We start from the raw sequence: 14,129 nt of genomic DNA on the forward strand, positions 1-14,129 counted from the left end.
AGACAGATACAAGATGCCGATGAGTTATTCAGGAGGGGCCGACAGAGAGAGGAGAGGGAGAGAATCCTAAGCAGGCTCCTTGCTGTCAGCATGGAGCCCTATGCAGGGCTTGAACCCGTGAACTGCAAGACGGTGACCTGAGCCAAAGTTGGAAGCTTAACTCACTGAGCCACGCAGGCACCCCTTGTGATGAAATTCTGAGACTACAGCAGGATTTTTTTCTGCCTAAAGGCTACTGCATGTGGTGTTCTCACTGCCTGTGTGATTACCTCGAATGTGAATTCATGAAACAGGGACCTTGTCTGTCTTGTTCTCCAAATGATCACTCATGCCTGCCACAGTGCCTAGGACAATGGGGACTCAAAAAGTACTTGTCAAGTGAATGTTGAATGAATGGTAGAAACAGAGTAGAAAGTACTAAGGCTTACCTCGACAGCAGAGGCTGTAGTTGGGAAGATATAATTACTGATGTCCAGTTTATTGCCTGAGCATATCTCTTCCTTTGTTTCCTACTGCTGGTGTTTTTCACCCCTATATATTATCAGTCAACATTTTGTTCCCATTTCCAGCTTCCTCTAAATGTCTTCAACTGAACTCCCACAATGATGTCAGGCTGACACTTATCTCTCAAAATTTTACCTCCTCCCATATTCCTTCTTTCTTATGACTTCCCCTTTAATGACTCACCAAAATCAGAAACCTGATATTTATCTTTGCTAGTTGCCTTTATTCACCCTTAAATCAATTCTCTTATAAAATTCTTTTTATTTTCCCTTTTCATGTATTTTTTAAAGTTCACTTATTTATTTTGAGAGAGAGAGAGAGAGAGAGAGCAGAGGAGGGGCAGAGAAAGAAAGAGAGAGAGAATCTCTCTCCACACTGCAGGCTCCACACTGCCAGCACAGAGCCTGATACACAAACCCATGAACCATGAGATCATGACTTGAGCCAAAACCAAGAGTTGGATGCTCAACCAACTGAGCCACCCAGGTGCCTCTTATTTTCCCTTTCTAAATAGGTTTCAAATCCATTCTCTCCTCCCCAGCCTTATGACTGATCCCTGCCCACCCATCTTGCTCCATTTCCTACTCTCCTCTCCTCCCCTGGTACATTGTTCTCCAGTAATATTGAATGCCTACTCTTAAACGTCCTTAATTTATGTTCATTCTGTTTCCTCTACTTGGAATGCCCTTCCCACCATCCCCTTTTAACCTGAAATTCCCAGGAGAACAAGGCAAACTTCAAACACTAAATGGGCACTGTCTTAGAAAGAATGATGAAGGGAGTTGAAATTGGGGGGGGGGGGGAGAATAAGGTTCCTATTGTGCCTGAAGTCTTTAGGAAAAAGTTTCAAATTTTTTGAATACGTGAAGCCCAAGTGCCTGTGCATTCCGCCCATAGGAGACTCCTAAAAGCAAGAGGGAAGAACTGTGAAAATACTAAGTACTATCCCCCCAAAAAACTAGCAGATGAAATTAGAATGACTAGAATAGCAAGAAAAGCTGACAATGACTAAGTTCCTGTGGAGCCCACATTAACATTTGTCATAGGGATCAGAGGTACCCATGACAGGAGCCCTTAGGTCCTTAGGTCTGAAAGGTGTTACAGCCCCTCACCATCACCAAGTCTCAGTAGCTAACCTGCTAAGCTCAACTCAAATCTGAAGTCAGTAAATGAACTAGTTCTCAGCATCGTTATGACAAAAATCAAAAAGCACGTTGTCTTGATGCCTAATCTTTTACAGCACAATCACTCAATAATTCTGAAATCATCTGTGCAAAGGATATGATTTATGTATCTATATAGTTGGAAAACATTTCAAAGAGGCCAAACAACTTACTGTGGACTGTAAATCATTTTCTCCATGAGATGGAAAGAAGAGACTGTTCCTAGACCAACTGCAATGTGTTGTGGGATGGGGTGGGGGCGGGGAGCATCCCCACACCACCACCAAGCAATGCTCTGGACACCAGCTGGGTGTTCTGCAATTCAACTTAATTCTGACACTATTTACCTGGGGATAGCATCGGGTTCCACAGATTAAGGGCTCAGCTTACAGGACTTGCCCCCACCCCTCCACATCAGAGGCCAGTCACAAGTCAGGTTATGGGCTGTCCTTCTGGCCAACCAGCTATAATGAGATTCCCACGGTCCCCCTTCTTCCCTGGGTTCAATTAATTTGCTAGAGTGGCTCACAGAACTCAGGAAATATTTTACTCACTAAATTAATGCTTTATTATAAAAGGATACAACTCAGGAATGGCTAAATAGAAGAGATGCATAGGATGAGGTGTGAGGGAAGGGTGCGAATGTTCCATAGTCTCCCAGGGCAATGCTCTCCCAGTGCTTCCATGTGTTCACCAACCTGGGAGCTCTCCAAACACTGTCCTTTTCAGTTTTTATGGAAGCTTCATTATATAGCCATGACTGAGTAAATCATTGGCCATTGGTGATTGATTCAGACTTTAGCCTCTCTCCCTTCCCTAGTGTCTGTAGGTGGGACTGGAAGTTCCAACCTCCTAATTACTTGGTTGGTTACCCGGACAGCCAGCCTCCATCCTTACAAGCTTCCCAAAAGTCATTTAATTAACATAACAAAAATGACTTTATGGTTCTCTTCACTTAGGAAATTCCAAGGGTTTGGGGAGCTCTGTGCTAGCAAGAGGACAAAGGTCAAATATATATTTCTTATTATAAATCACAATATCACAGAGGCCATCCATTTTTTTTAAAGGACATGCTGTTAACAGGGGAAATCAAACCATTGTAGATCACATTAAAGAATGAGGCCAAGGATCTACCAGTGACATAGATGTCACCTCTTCTGTGAACCTTTTCACTACCTTCTACTTCAAGATAGAATTAAGCCTCCTGTGACCCTCTTCTGCATCTCATAAATTCTTATATTATTGTACATATATCACCCTATTATTCATTCATATATCGTCTCCTCTACTGGATTGGAAGCAATTTAAGGACAGAGACACTTTGCATGCATTTGTACTCTCAGTGTCCGCTCAGGCTTGACCCTATAGCTGCCTGATGAGCTAATTATACGTAACTAGAGAAAGACTCTGTGTCCTCCCAGAAATTGTTCCTGGCACAGGAACACTGTAAGCAAAAGTAAAGAATATGCATGTATTATACTGACTAGAACTCTGATACCTAGGTAAAAGCAATTTCCAAAACAATGCCAAGTTTCCTGACAGAAGTTTAAATCAAATGTTCTTTGCTTTGAGACTCTATCTGAACCTCTTGCTTCCTTTGTCTAACTCTTGGTGATTGCTTAATGCTTTCCAGCTGTTTTTACTTCCAAGATTTTAAGTTTTTCTTTCACTGACCAAAAGGCACTGAGAAATTTATAAAGAAATAGTATTTTTTCTATTTTTTTAAAGTTCGTTTATTTATTTTGAGGGAGATAGATGGCATGAGTGGGGGAAGGGCAGAGAGAGAATCCCAAACAGGCTCCATGCCTCGAGCACAGAGCCTGATGTGGGGCTTAAACTCACAAACCATGAGATCATGATCTGCTCTGAAACCAAGAGTCAGACGCTCAACCAACTGAACCACCCAGGCACCCCAAGAAATAGTATTTTGAATAGAATTATTTCTTATATTACCTCCCAATTTTGTACCCCATCACGATCCACCCCAAACAAAATCTGGCCTCTCTCCATTTATAGCTATGTGTATATTCTATCACCTTAGATTCCAGTGTAATCCAGAATTCCTCTTATATAACAGCTTGGCACATCCATCCATCCCAAGGCTTGGATGTAGTTTCTACTCTGCTTTCCTTTTATACATGTTAACATCACTGCTCAATCTATGAACTTGAATGGTCTATGAAAATGACACCAAAAGGTGCAGTCCCTCCATTTTTTATTAAGTTTTTTATTTTAATTCAAGTATAGTTAATATTCAGTATTATATTCATTTCAGGTCTACAACATAGTGATTCAACATTTCTAACGTTTATTTGTTTATTTTTGAGAGAGAGAGAGAGTGCATGAGCAGGGAAGGGACAGAAAGAGAGGGAGAGAAAGAACCCCAAGCAGGCTCCAAGCTGTCAGCACAGAGCCTGACACAGAGGCTTCAATCCATGAACTGTGAGACCATGACCTGATCTGAAATCAAGAGTCAGATGTTTAACCAACTGAGCCACCCAGGTGCTCCATGGTTCAACAATTTTGTTACTCACTGTTCATCATGACAAGTGCACTCTTAATCCCCTTCACCTATTTGACCCATTCCCCCTCCCCCCACCTTCCCTCTGGTAATCATCAGTTTGTTCTCTATAGTTAAGAGTCTGTTTTTTGGGTTGTCTCCCTCTATCTCTCTGTTTTTTCTTTTGTCCATTTGTTTCTTAAATTCCACATTTGAGTGAAATCATATAGTATTTGTCTTTCTCTGACTGGCTTATTTCACTTAGCATAATACTCTGTAGATCCATTCCAGTTGTTGCAAATGGAAACATTTCATTCTCTTTATGGCTGAATAATATTCCTCTGTGTGTGTGTGTGTGTGTGTGTGTGTGTGTGTGTGTGTGTACCAATTCTTCTTTATCCATTTATCTGTCGATGGACACTATTTCCATCCAGACTATTTCCATAATCTGAGTATTGTAAATAATGCTGCTATAAACATAAGAGTTTATGTATCCCTTTGAATTAGTGATTTTGTATTTGTATCATTTCTCAGCCTTTTGGCTAAGATGAAGTGTAGTGATTTTGTATTTGTTTGGTAAATACCCAGAAGTGTGATTGGATCATATGTAGCTGTATTTTTAACTTTTTAAGGAACCTCCATACTGTATTCCACAGTGGCTTTATCTTTTTATATTATCATTAACAGTGCACGAGAGTTCCTTTTTCTCTACATCCTCACCAACACTTAATGTTTCTTGTGTGTGTGTGTGTGTGTTTTTTTTTTTTAGCCATTCTGATAGGTATGAGGTGATAACCTCACTATGGTTCTGATTTACATTTTCCTGATGATGAGTGGTGTTGAGCATCTTCCCATTGTAGGTTGTCTTTTTGTTTTGTAGCTTGTTTCCTTTGCTGTGCAGAAGCTTTTTATTTTGATGTAGTCCCAATAGTTTATTTTTGCTTGTGTCTCCCTTATCTCAGGAGACATATCTAGAAAGGTGTTGCTATGGCCAACGTCAGAGGAATTACTGCCTGTTCTCTTTTCTAGCATTTTTATGGTTTCAGGTCTTAAAGTTAGGTCTTTAATCCATTTTGAGTTTGTTTTTGTGCATGGCATAAGAAAGTGGTCCAGTTTGGTTCTTGTATGTGTGATGTAACAAAGCTGTCCAATTTTTCCAACACCATTTGTTGAAGAGACTGTCTTTTTTCCCATTCCATATTCTTGCCTCCTTTGTCAAAGATTAATTAACTGTATTAATTGTGGGTTTATGTACGGGCTCTCTATTCTGTTCCATTGATCTATGTCTCTATTTTTATGTCAGTACCACACTGAAATTTTTTTTATTACTACAGCTTTGTAATATAAATTGAAGCCTGGAACTGTGATACCTCTAGTTTTGTTTTTCTTTTTCAAGATGGTTTGGCTATTTGGGGTCTTTCGTGGCTCCATATAAATTTTAGGATTGTTTGTTCTAGTTCTGTAAAAAATGCTGTTGGTATTTTGATAGGGATTTCATTAAATGTGTAGATTTCTTTGGGTGGTATAAACATTTTAACAATATTTGTTCTTCTAATCCATTATCACTATTAGCATAGATGTCTTTCCATTTCTTGTGTCATCCTCAATTTATTTTGACAATGTTTTATATTTTTATAGTATAAGTCTTTACCTCCTTGGTTAAGTTTATTTCTGGATATTTTTATTATTTTTGATGCAATTATAAATGGTATTCTTTTCTTAATTTTTCTTTCTACTGCTTCATTATTGGTATATAGAAATTTAACAGATTTCTGTATGTTGATTTTGTATCCTATGACTTTACTGAAATCATTTATCAGGACTAGTAGTTTTTTGGTGGAGTCTTTAGAGTTTTCTACAGATTATATCATGTCATCTGCAAAAAGTGAAAGATTTACTCCTTCCTGACCAATTTGGGTCCCTTGTATTTCTTTTTCTTGTCTGATTGCTATGGCTAGTACTTGCAGTACTATGTTGAATAAAAGTGGTGAGAGTGAAGATCCTAGTCTTCTTCCTGAGCTTATAGGAAATGCTCTCAGTTTTTCCACATTGACTATGATGTTAGCTGTGGGTTTTTTATAGGTGGCCTTTGTTATGTTGAGGTATGTTCCCCCTAAACCTACTTTGGGGAAGGTTTTTATCATGAATGGATGTTGTTCTTTGTCAACTGTTTTTTCTGCATCTATTGAAATGATATGATTTTTATCCTTTCTCTTATTGATGTGACATATCACACTGATTGATTTACAAATATTGAACTACCCCTGTATCCCAGGAATAAATCCTACTTGATCATAGTGAATAATTTTTTAATGTGTTGCTGGATTTGGTTTGCTAGTATTTTTTTGAGAATTTTTGCATCTATGTTCATCAGAGATAAAGGCCTGTGGTTCTTTTTTTGTGTGTTATCTTTGTCTGGTTTTGGTATCAGGGTAATGCTAGCTTCATAGAATGAATTTGCAAGTTTTCCTTCTTCTATTTTTTGGAATAGTTTGAAAACAGTAGGTATTAACTTTTCTTTAAACGTTTGGTAGAATTTGCCTGTAAAGCTGTCTGGTCCTGGAGTTTTGTTTGTTGGGAGTTTTTGAAATTACATATTCAATTTCATTGCTAGTAATTGGTCTGTTCAAATTTTCTATTTCTTCCTGCTTCAGTTTTGGTAGGTTATATGTTCCTAGGAATTCATCCATTTCTTCTACCTTGTCCAATTTGTTGGCATATCGTTTTTCATAATATTCTCTTATAATTTATTTGTGTCAGGTGTTATTTCTCCTCTTTCATTTGTGATTTTGTTTGAGTCCTCTCTCCCCCCCACCTCATTCTCTGTCTCTCTCATGAGTTTAGCTAGAGATATATCGATTTTGTTGATCTTTTCAAAGAACCAGCTCCTGGTTCATTGATCTGCACTATTGTTTTTTAGTTTCTATTCTGTTTATTTATGCTCTAATCTTCATTATTTCCTTCCTTCAGCTGGTGTTGGGTGTTGTTTGTTCTTTTTCTAGCTCCTTTAAGTGTAAGGTTAGGTTGTTTATTTGAGATTTTTCTTGCTTCTGAAACTATTGCTGTAAACTTCCCTTTTAGAACCTTTTGCAGTCCATACATTTTTACATGGAAAAGCTTCTTGAAGAAATGGCCTAAGAATAACTCTGTTCATATCCCAATTGCCCAGTAGAAAGCATTTCTTTTCCATGATAATATTTCTAGCTATCCTGATAAAATCGTGTTCTTTTTCTGTATTCTTTGCCCGAGATGTTTAGCCAGATATCCCTGCCTATAGAAAAAAAGCAGAGGACTAGAAGTCATGAGTCTAAATTTCCAGACCCAGCTTGGAACTAGCTCTGTGATCTTGGTCAAGTCACCTACTTCTTTCTGTTGTCATTGTTTTGTTTTTGTTTTTGTTTTTTAATTTTTTTAACATTTATTCATTTTTGAGAGGCAGAGTACAAGCAGGGGAGAGGCAGAGAGAGAGGGAGACACAGAATCCGAAGCAGACTCCTGGCTCTGAGCTGTCAGCACAGAGCCTGATGCAGGGCTCGAACCCACAAACCATGAGATCGTGACCTGAGACGAAGTTGGACACTCAACCAACTGGGCCACCTAGGTGCCCCTCTGTTGTCATTGTTGATTTCACCAGACAAGCACTTGGGCTATTAAAAAAAAAAGTAAAATGTACAAAACTTGTGGTAAAGGTGCTTTTAGTGTCAAGAGCTGTGAAGGGTCAGGGCACCTGGCTGGCTCAACGGTTAAGCATCTGACCCTTGATTTTGGCTCAGATCATGATTTCATGTTTCATGAAATTGAGCCTTGCATCAAGCTCCATGCTGGCAGTGCAGGGCCTGCTTGGTATTCTCTCTCTCCCTCTCTTTTTGCCCCTATCCCCCTCTCAAAATAAATAAATAAACTTTAAAAAATATATTTTTTAAGAGAATTGTGAAGTGTTGAAAGACATTACCATACTTGAAATCCAATGAGTTAGCCTGCCACAATTTCATGAATGCTGGCAAAAAGACACACACAAACGCACGCACACACACATACACACACACGAGACTTCTGGATCAGACACAAAGGACTTTATTATTATGACCTAGCAAGCAGCTTGAGCATCAGCATATTTCTATCACTTGTTCTTGCCCCCAAGTTGCATGGGGAAGACACAGATGGACCCAAAAGGAAGCCCGCACACAGTTGGTTGCATTTCAGGACAGGAACTCTGAATATAGGGTACATGAATCTTTTATAATGAGCAATAAACATGCCTGACTTTGCTCCAGAATAGACACTCTATTTCCTAAAGCTGTTTGCTATATAAATATCCTTGTAAATATAGTACAGAACAAAAAGCAATCAATGCCTTCCTCCTAAGACATGCAGAAATGGAAGAGACCCATGCAGAATTGTCCTCTAGAATTTGGCAACATTTGCATAAAGGAAGAATTATGCTTATCTATCGTTTTGTTGGGAAAACTATTTCCAGAAGACATACTTAGTTATGATCTTTCATTAGAATTCAAATTTAATGCAAATGATAGCATGCCTTTTCTATAAGCATATAGTAAAGTTTCCCTTTCTAGGAGCCCTATTCTCTCAAACACCAAATATTAGTATTATATCTATTTAATGGGATTTCATGTTGAGATATTAGCATCTACCATTACCTGAGGCTCTAATATGGACCAGACACTGTGCTAGGTAGGTGCTTGACCTGTATTATCTCATTTTATCTTCAAAAAATACTGTAAGATAGGTATTACTTTAATATTTAGAAACTGAGGCTAAGTAAGTAATCAAAATCTAGGTACTTCTGCTTCCTCAAGCCATGTTTTTCCACAAACTTGTGGTGGCTTGGTAGCCAACCATTACCACATGGAAGTTGACGTGGTCCAATGCCTGAAGCACTGTCACTGACAATAAAAGTTTCAGTAAGTGCTGCCTGAGCATCAGTCCTTCTCACTAAGCCAGTTCTTCAGTTCTTAGTGTGTACGAGAAATATCTGGGGGAACATGTGAAGTGGCAGTCTCTTGGGCTTCAACCCAAGATTCTCTGATTCAACTGATCTTTTTTGTGATCCAATAATCTCTATTTTAACAGCATCTTTTTTTAAATGTTTATTTATTTTCAGAGAGAAAACATGAGCAGGGGAGGAGCAGAGAGAGAGAGAGAGAGAGAATCCCAAGCATGCTCTGCACCATCAAAGCAGAGCCCAATGTGTGACTCAATCTCACCGAACTATGAGGTCATAACCTGAGCCAAAATCAAGAGTTGGATGCTTAACCTGAGCCACCCAGCTCCCCTCCCCCCCACCAATAATCTCTGTTTTAAACAAACTCCTCAAAATGTTTTAATGCAGGTGGCCCTTGATCTTCATCTTAGAAACACTGTGACCCCAAGCTATAAACAAAATGATATAAGACAAGGTTGCCACTCTAGAACAGATGACAGATTTCTTTTATGAATATGAGAGTGCTGACGAGTTTGGAGAGTCACTAAGAAGCTAATCAGAAAGGAAAACACAAATCAATCAATCACTTAATTAGAAACACATTATTATCAACTAGATACAGGATTTGGCTATAAAAAAAATACAGGTAAAGATAATGTGCAAAATATGTAAATACAGAAGTGATCAGGCTAGTTATTTCATGATCTAAATTAAGGATTCTAGATCCTGGGGCACCTGGGTGGCTCAGTTGGTAAAGTGTCCAACTCTTGGTTTCGGCTCAGGTCGTGATCTCACAGTTTGTGGGTCCAAGCCTCACATCAGGTTCTGTGCTGACAGTGCAGAGCCTGCTTGGGATTCTCTCTCTCTCTCTCTTTCTCTCTCTCTCTCCTCCCTCAAAATAAATAAACAAATAAACTTTTTTAAAAAATGGATTATAGATCCTGAGTCTGTTCATAAGGAAAATTTATTTCTCACTTCCCAAAGGTTTTATGAGAAATAGTGAAGATTGCCAAACAGAAATATGGTGAAATTTGCAGCCTCTCTGAGACTCAGCAAAATAGAAAAAGTAAATCAGCTTCTTAGAGTTGTTATAAAGAGTAAAATTATTTTTCCAATGCCTAGCATAATGTCTCTACTAAAGTTTCATATAGTTTTCGAGTTTGTCTCTAATACAGCTGAATAAAATCAGTGATATTTAATGATTTTGTGTATTTTATAAATATAATAGATCTAATTCTAGAGAAATGAGACATGTATTATATTTTAAATGAAGGGTATAGATAATAAGAAAAAGTAAAGGTTGCAATGTATTTTAGGTTGGTATTTAAAGATTACTTGTTGTTCTGTGTCTGAAAGTTGCAATATATAGTCTATTTGCATTTGCTTTTTCATTTTTGCTGTTCAAATCCAGTCTTCAATACAGTGAGCTGAACGATTCCTTTCATGCCCTCTACTGGATATTTGAAGTTAAACGTCAATAACACAGCCGAGTAACCAAAATAATAATACACATGATCTTCAAAACCTTCTTTTATGGCTTTTGAATTTATTTATTTTAATTTTTTAAGTTCATTTTTTTGGGAGAGAGAGAGAGAGCGAGCAAGCACAAGCAGGGGAGGGGCAGAGCAAAGGAGAGATGGAATCCCAAGCAGGCTCTGCCCCATCAGCACGGATGCCTGATGCAGGGCTTAAACCCACAAACCTTGAGATCATGACCTCAGCTGAGATCAAGAGTCAGCTATGGCCCCCAGGCACTCTATAGCTTTTGAATTTCAAATTCAGCTCTGATGGTTCACTGGTGTAAGAATTCCTTTTTCTGTGCCTGAGATGTAAATTTCAGTCAGCCCTTCCTATTGTGTGGAAATTATTGGGGAAGGGAGTGAGTAGATGTGGTTTGTATCACTGCCACCTTTGAGGAGTCTCTAAAGGGTACTGTGCTGCCGTGATATTTAAGAAGGCTCTATTTAATTACATCCTGGTTTAGTAGTAATATCTCCCAGCCCATGAAACTTGTATTAGAAGGGCAGCGTGGCAAAGCCAGCCTATTACTAAAGAACTTCTCCCTACCAGCTGTTCGTCGCACACATAAAATCTATCAGGAGGAAGGTAAAGGAGTACTTTACTCGGTCATCTGGCTGCCTTTGGCCATTCCTACAGAGTATGCCTGGGGTGTGTCTGGGAAGGCTTCCTTCCCACCCCAATTCAACTCGTCCACCCTTTCCCAGGGCTGATTTTAACTCAGCAGAGCACACCAGTTATTAAATATTGAAACGTTTTTATAGTGGTCGGTCTGCACCCACTGCCCTTGTCTACTGCATGCCTCTCACCACATTTTGACCTCTGGGACCTCCTCCGGGACTCCCTGGACTTCCCCACAATCAAGCAATTAAAAGGTTACGGGCTGGTCTACTTGCTTCGAAATTGCCTGACCCAGTCCACCCAGCCCCTTAGATCCTTCTGGCCCTGTGAAGGTTATATGGATACAGTGCTGTCTGAATTAACCATGACCTTCAAACTTCACTCCCATAGTGTTCCTGCATAGCTGCAATTCAGCAACGCCAAAGAAGAAAGGAGAGCCTCCAGTTCCCAGCTATGTTTTTCTCTCTGCATAGCAGTAATAGGTAAGATTTAGGAAGCGCTTCTGTGTCAGACACATATGCATTATTTCAACCACTCTTTACCACAGCCTTACTTTACAGTTGAGTAAACCAGAAACAGCTAGTAACTTGCATGAGAGCCCACAGCTAGTGCATGGGAAAGCTAGAATTTGAAGCAGATCTGACCAATACCAAAACCAGGTGTCAGGTGAAATTCACCAGTGTTGCAAACCCAAGAGAGTCCAAAGAATATGCAGCAGGCTCTGAAGAAACTTCCAGCAAAGGAATTCCACAAATAATTTTACATGGAGGCAGGATCACTAGGATGATTATAGAGTCACCCAGCCGGGGGTAGGGAGCATCACCCTGGGAGATGGACAGTCTCCTGCATTTTGTCACCAGATGGTCTCGGTTAGTCTCAGCAGCACCCTCTGCTCCCAAGAGGGCAAGGGAACTGAATTTCAGAATACCCGTGATGCAATTCCCATAGAAACAAAATGGAAAGAGGTCCCAGACTTCTGTTTTAATGTCGAATATTAAAGAAACTTAAAAAACAAAGTACAGTCATAGCTCTAATATAAATATAAAACAAACAGGTAACAAACTTTCCATTTAACTCATTAACTAAATGAAGAAATTAGTAAAATGAGGACCTCAAATAACTCAACAGGAAACCCAGTTAAATGGACATAACACATTGCTTGGTGGTCAAGAGAATAAGGCTTTATTAACAGGTAGTTCAGAGGAGAAGCCAAAAAGCAGAGACGTTTATAAATCAGGAACACTGAAATGAATTTGCAAATGGAAACAAAACTGGTGCTTCTGGGGAGGGAAGTGGGAAGAAAGTCAACCCTCCACTGGACAGAATTTAACTGTATGTCTCTTGACATATTTGCATTGCTCTCTGTTATCTACAAGCTGCCTTTCTCCCTCCGGAATTACAAGATAGCCTAGTCAAAGACAAAGGTGCATATTACTGTAGGCGGATAATTCCCCAGTCATTATAGCATTCCCTTGAAAAGATACTGATCTTGTTTGCTATTTCAGTGTCTTCAGTGTTTCCTTACATGGATCAAGTGGAAGAAAAAGGAATCGGATTGGTCCATGAACACTGTTTGTCCTGGGGAATAGGTAAGAAAAATCAGGAAAATTCACAATCTACTCTTCAGCACCAGTCCCTCAGAGTATTTCAGAAATGGGTTATAAAAGCAAAGACATTTTCACATGCATTCATTCATGCAATCAATTCTTATTGACACATACCATATGTCCCAGCTCTAGGAAAACCACGAGTCCACATGAGTTTCCAGAAAACTACTCAGTAACTGTAAATGGAAACATTTAACTGCAAGTAAGATGAGCTACAAGTCTGAAAACACACTGTGGAAAATCCTGTTTGCCTGTTCACCTCTTAGGCAGGCTGTCTGGCCAGCTTGCTCATCCATTTTTTTTCACGACTGATACAACTTGTCTGTGAATTTTTACCATACTCTTCCTGCATCCACTCTTTCATCCCCAACCCTAATTCCAGAGCATTCTTGGTCATGATAAATGTCTATTAGAATATCTCCAGTAAAGTAGTAGTTCTTAAAGCTAATATCATAGTGGTCTTGGGGTAAGATTTTCTTTAATATCAAATCATAGCCCTCTCCAAAAAAAGAACAAGTAAAGGGAATTAGAGGCCTTTATCTTTAGCCATCTTAACTAAGATATTATTTAGATTTGATTTAAAGGCTGCAAAACTTCAAATCAGATCTGTATTGATCAACACACTAGGTATGGATGGGCAGGAGGTGCCATTGAAGGGCTGGAAGAAAGGTAACATGTATCTACCAGAAGGTGGCAGTGTTGCTTCTCCAAATACCTCACAGATTAGACAGGCTCTTGAATCTAAGGCTAGAAACAAGGTTAGGCTATTTCTGGACTTTCCGCACTTAGTTCATGTGTATACTTTACAGAAAGGAATGTGAATTAGCTGTACTTTAAAGTTCACCATCGTAGTAATCCTCAAAATATACACAGAAGTAAAATATAATAAGAATTTTTTAAAGCACAATATGAGTCTCAGTAGACATGTATTGAACCTATGTGGAAGTTTCCTTGCTGGGAGTTCTATGTGGAGGACATAGAGAAGCCAAGGGCCTTAATTCTTAACAACTTTGGAATATACTTGGGAAGCAGAGCTATATTCATAAAATCATCAGAATTTCTCTTAGAATTCTGGTCCCGATCTAGATGCTCCTAGATCTTTCCTCCTCTGAGACATGACACTGGTTGCTTCCTGTCTAATCCGTAGGGTCTTTCTCCATCCTTAGCCTATCATGGCCATATTTGCTTTACCACTTTCATCTGTTTGGCTTGAAATATCTCCGCACTCTTTATGTTTGGGACTGGAAGGCAAAGAAAAGAAGTCTTGGAGCAGC

General features: G+C 39.2%; 1 long non-coding RNA gene across 1 annotated transcript in view; it reads left to right on the forward strand.

Annotated features, from left to right (window-relative positions):
- The window catches only part of LOC144616650 (uncharacterized), a 136,718-nt gene extending 123,425 nt beyond the window's left edge, over positions 1-13,293 (forward strand). Inside the window, exons 5-6 of the long non-coding RNA XR_013556099.1 lie at positions 11,639-11,730; positions 12,754-13,293. This is a non-coding gene — a long non-coding RNA (uncharacterized LOC144616650). The remainder of the gene's footprint in view (positions 1-11,638; positions 11,731-12,753) is intronic.
- The last annotated feature ends 836 nt before the right edge of the window (positions 13,294-14,129 follow it).

The sequence above is a fragment of the Panthera onca genome, chromosome B3 (genome assembly GCF_046562875.1).
Source record: "Panthera onca isolate mPanOnc1 chromosome B3, mPanOnc1 haplotype 2, whole genome shotgun sequence".
In the NCBI taxonomy this organism is placed as follows: Eukaryota; Metazoa; Chordata; class Mammalia; order Carnivora; family Felidae; genus Panthera; species Panthera onca.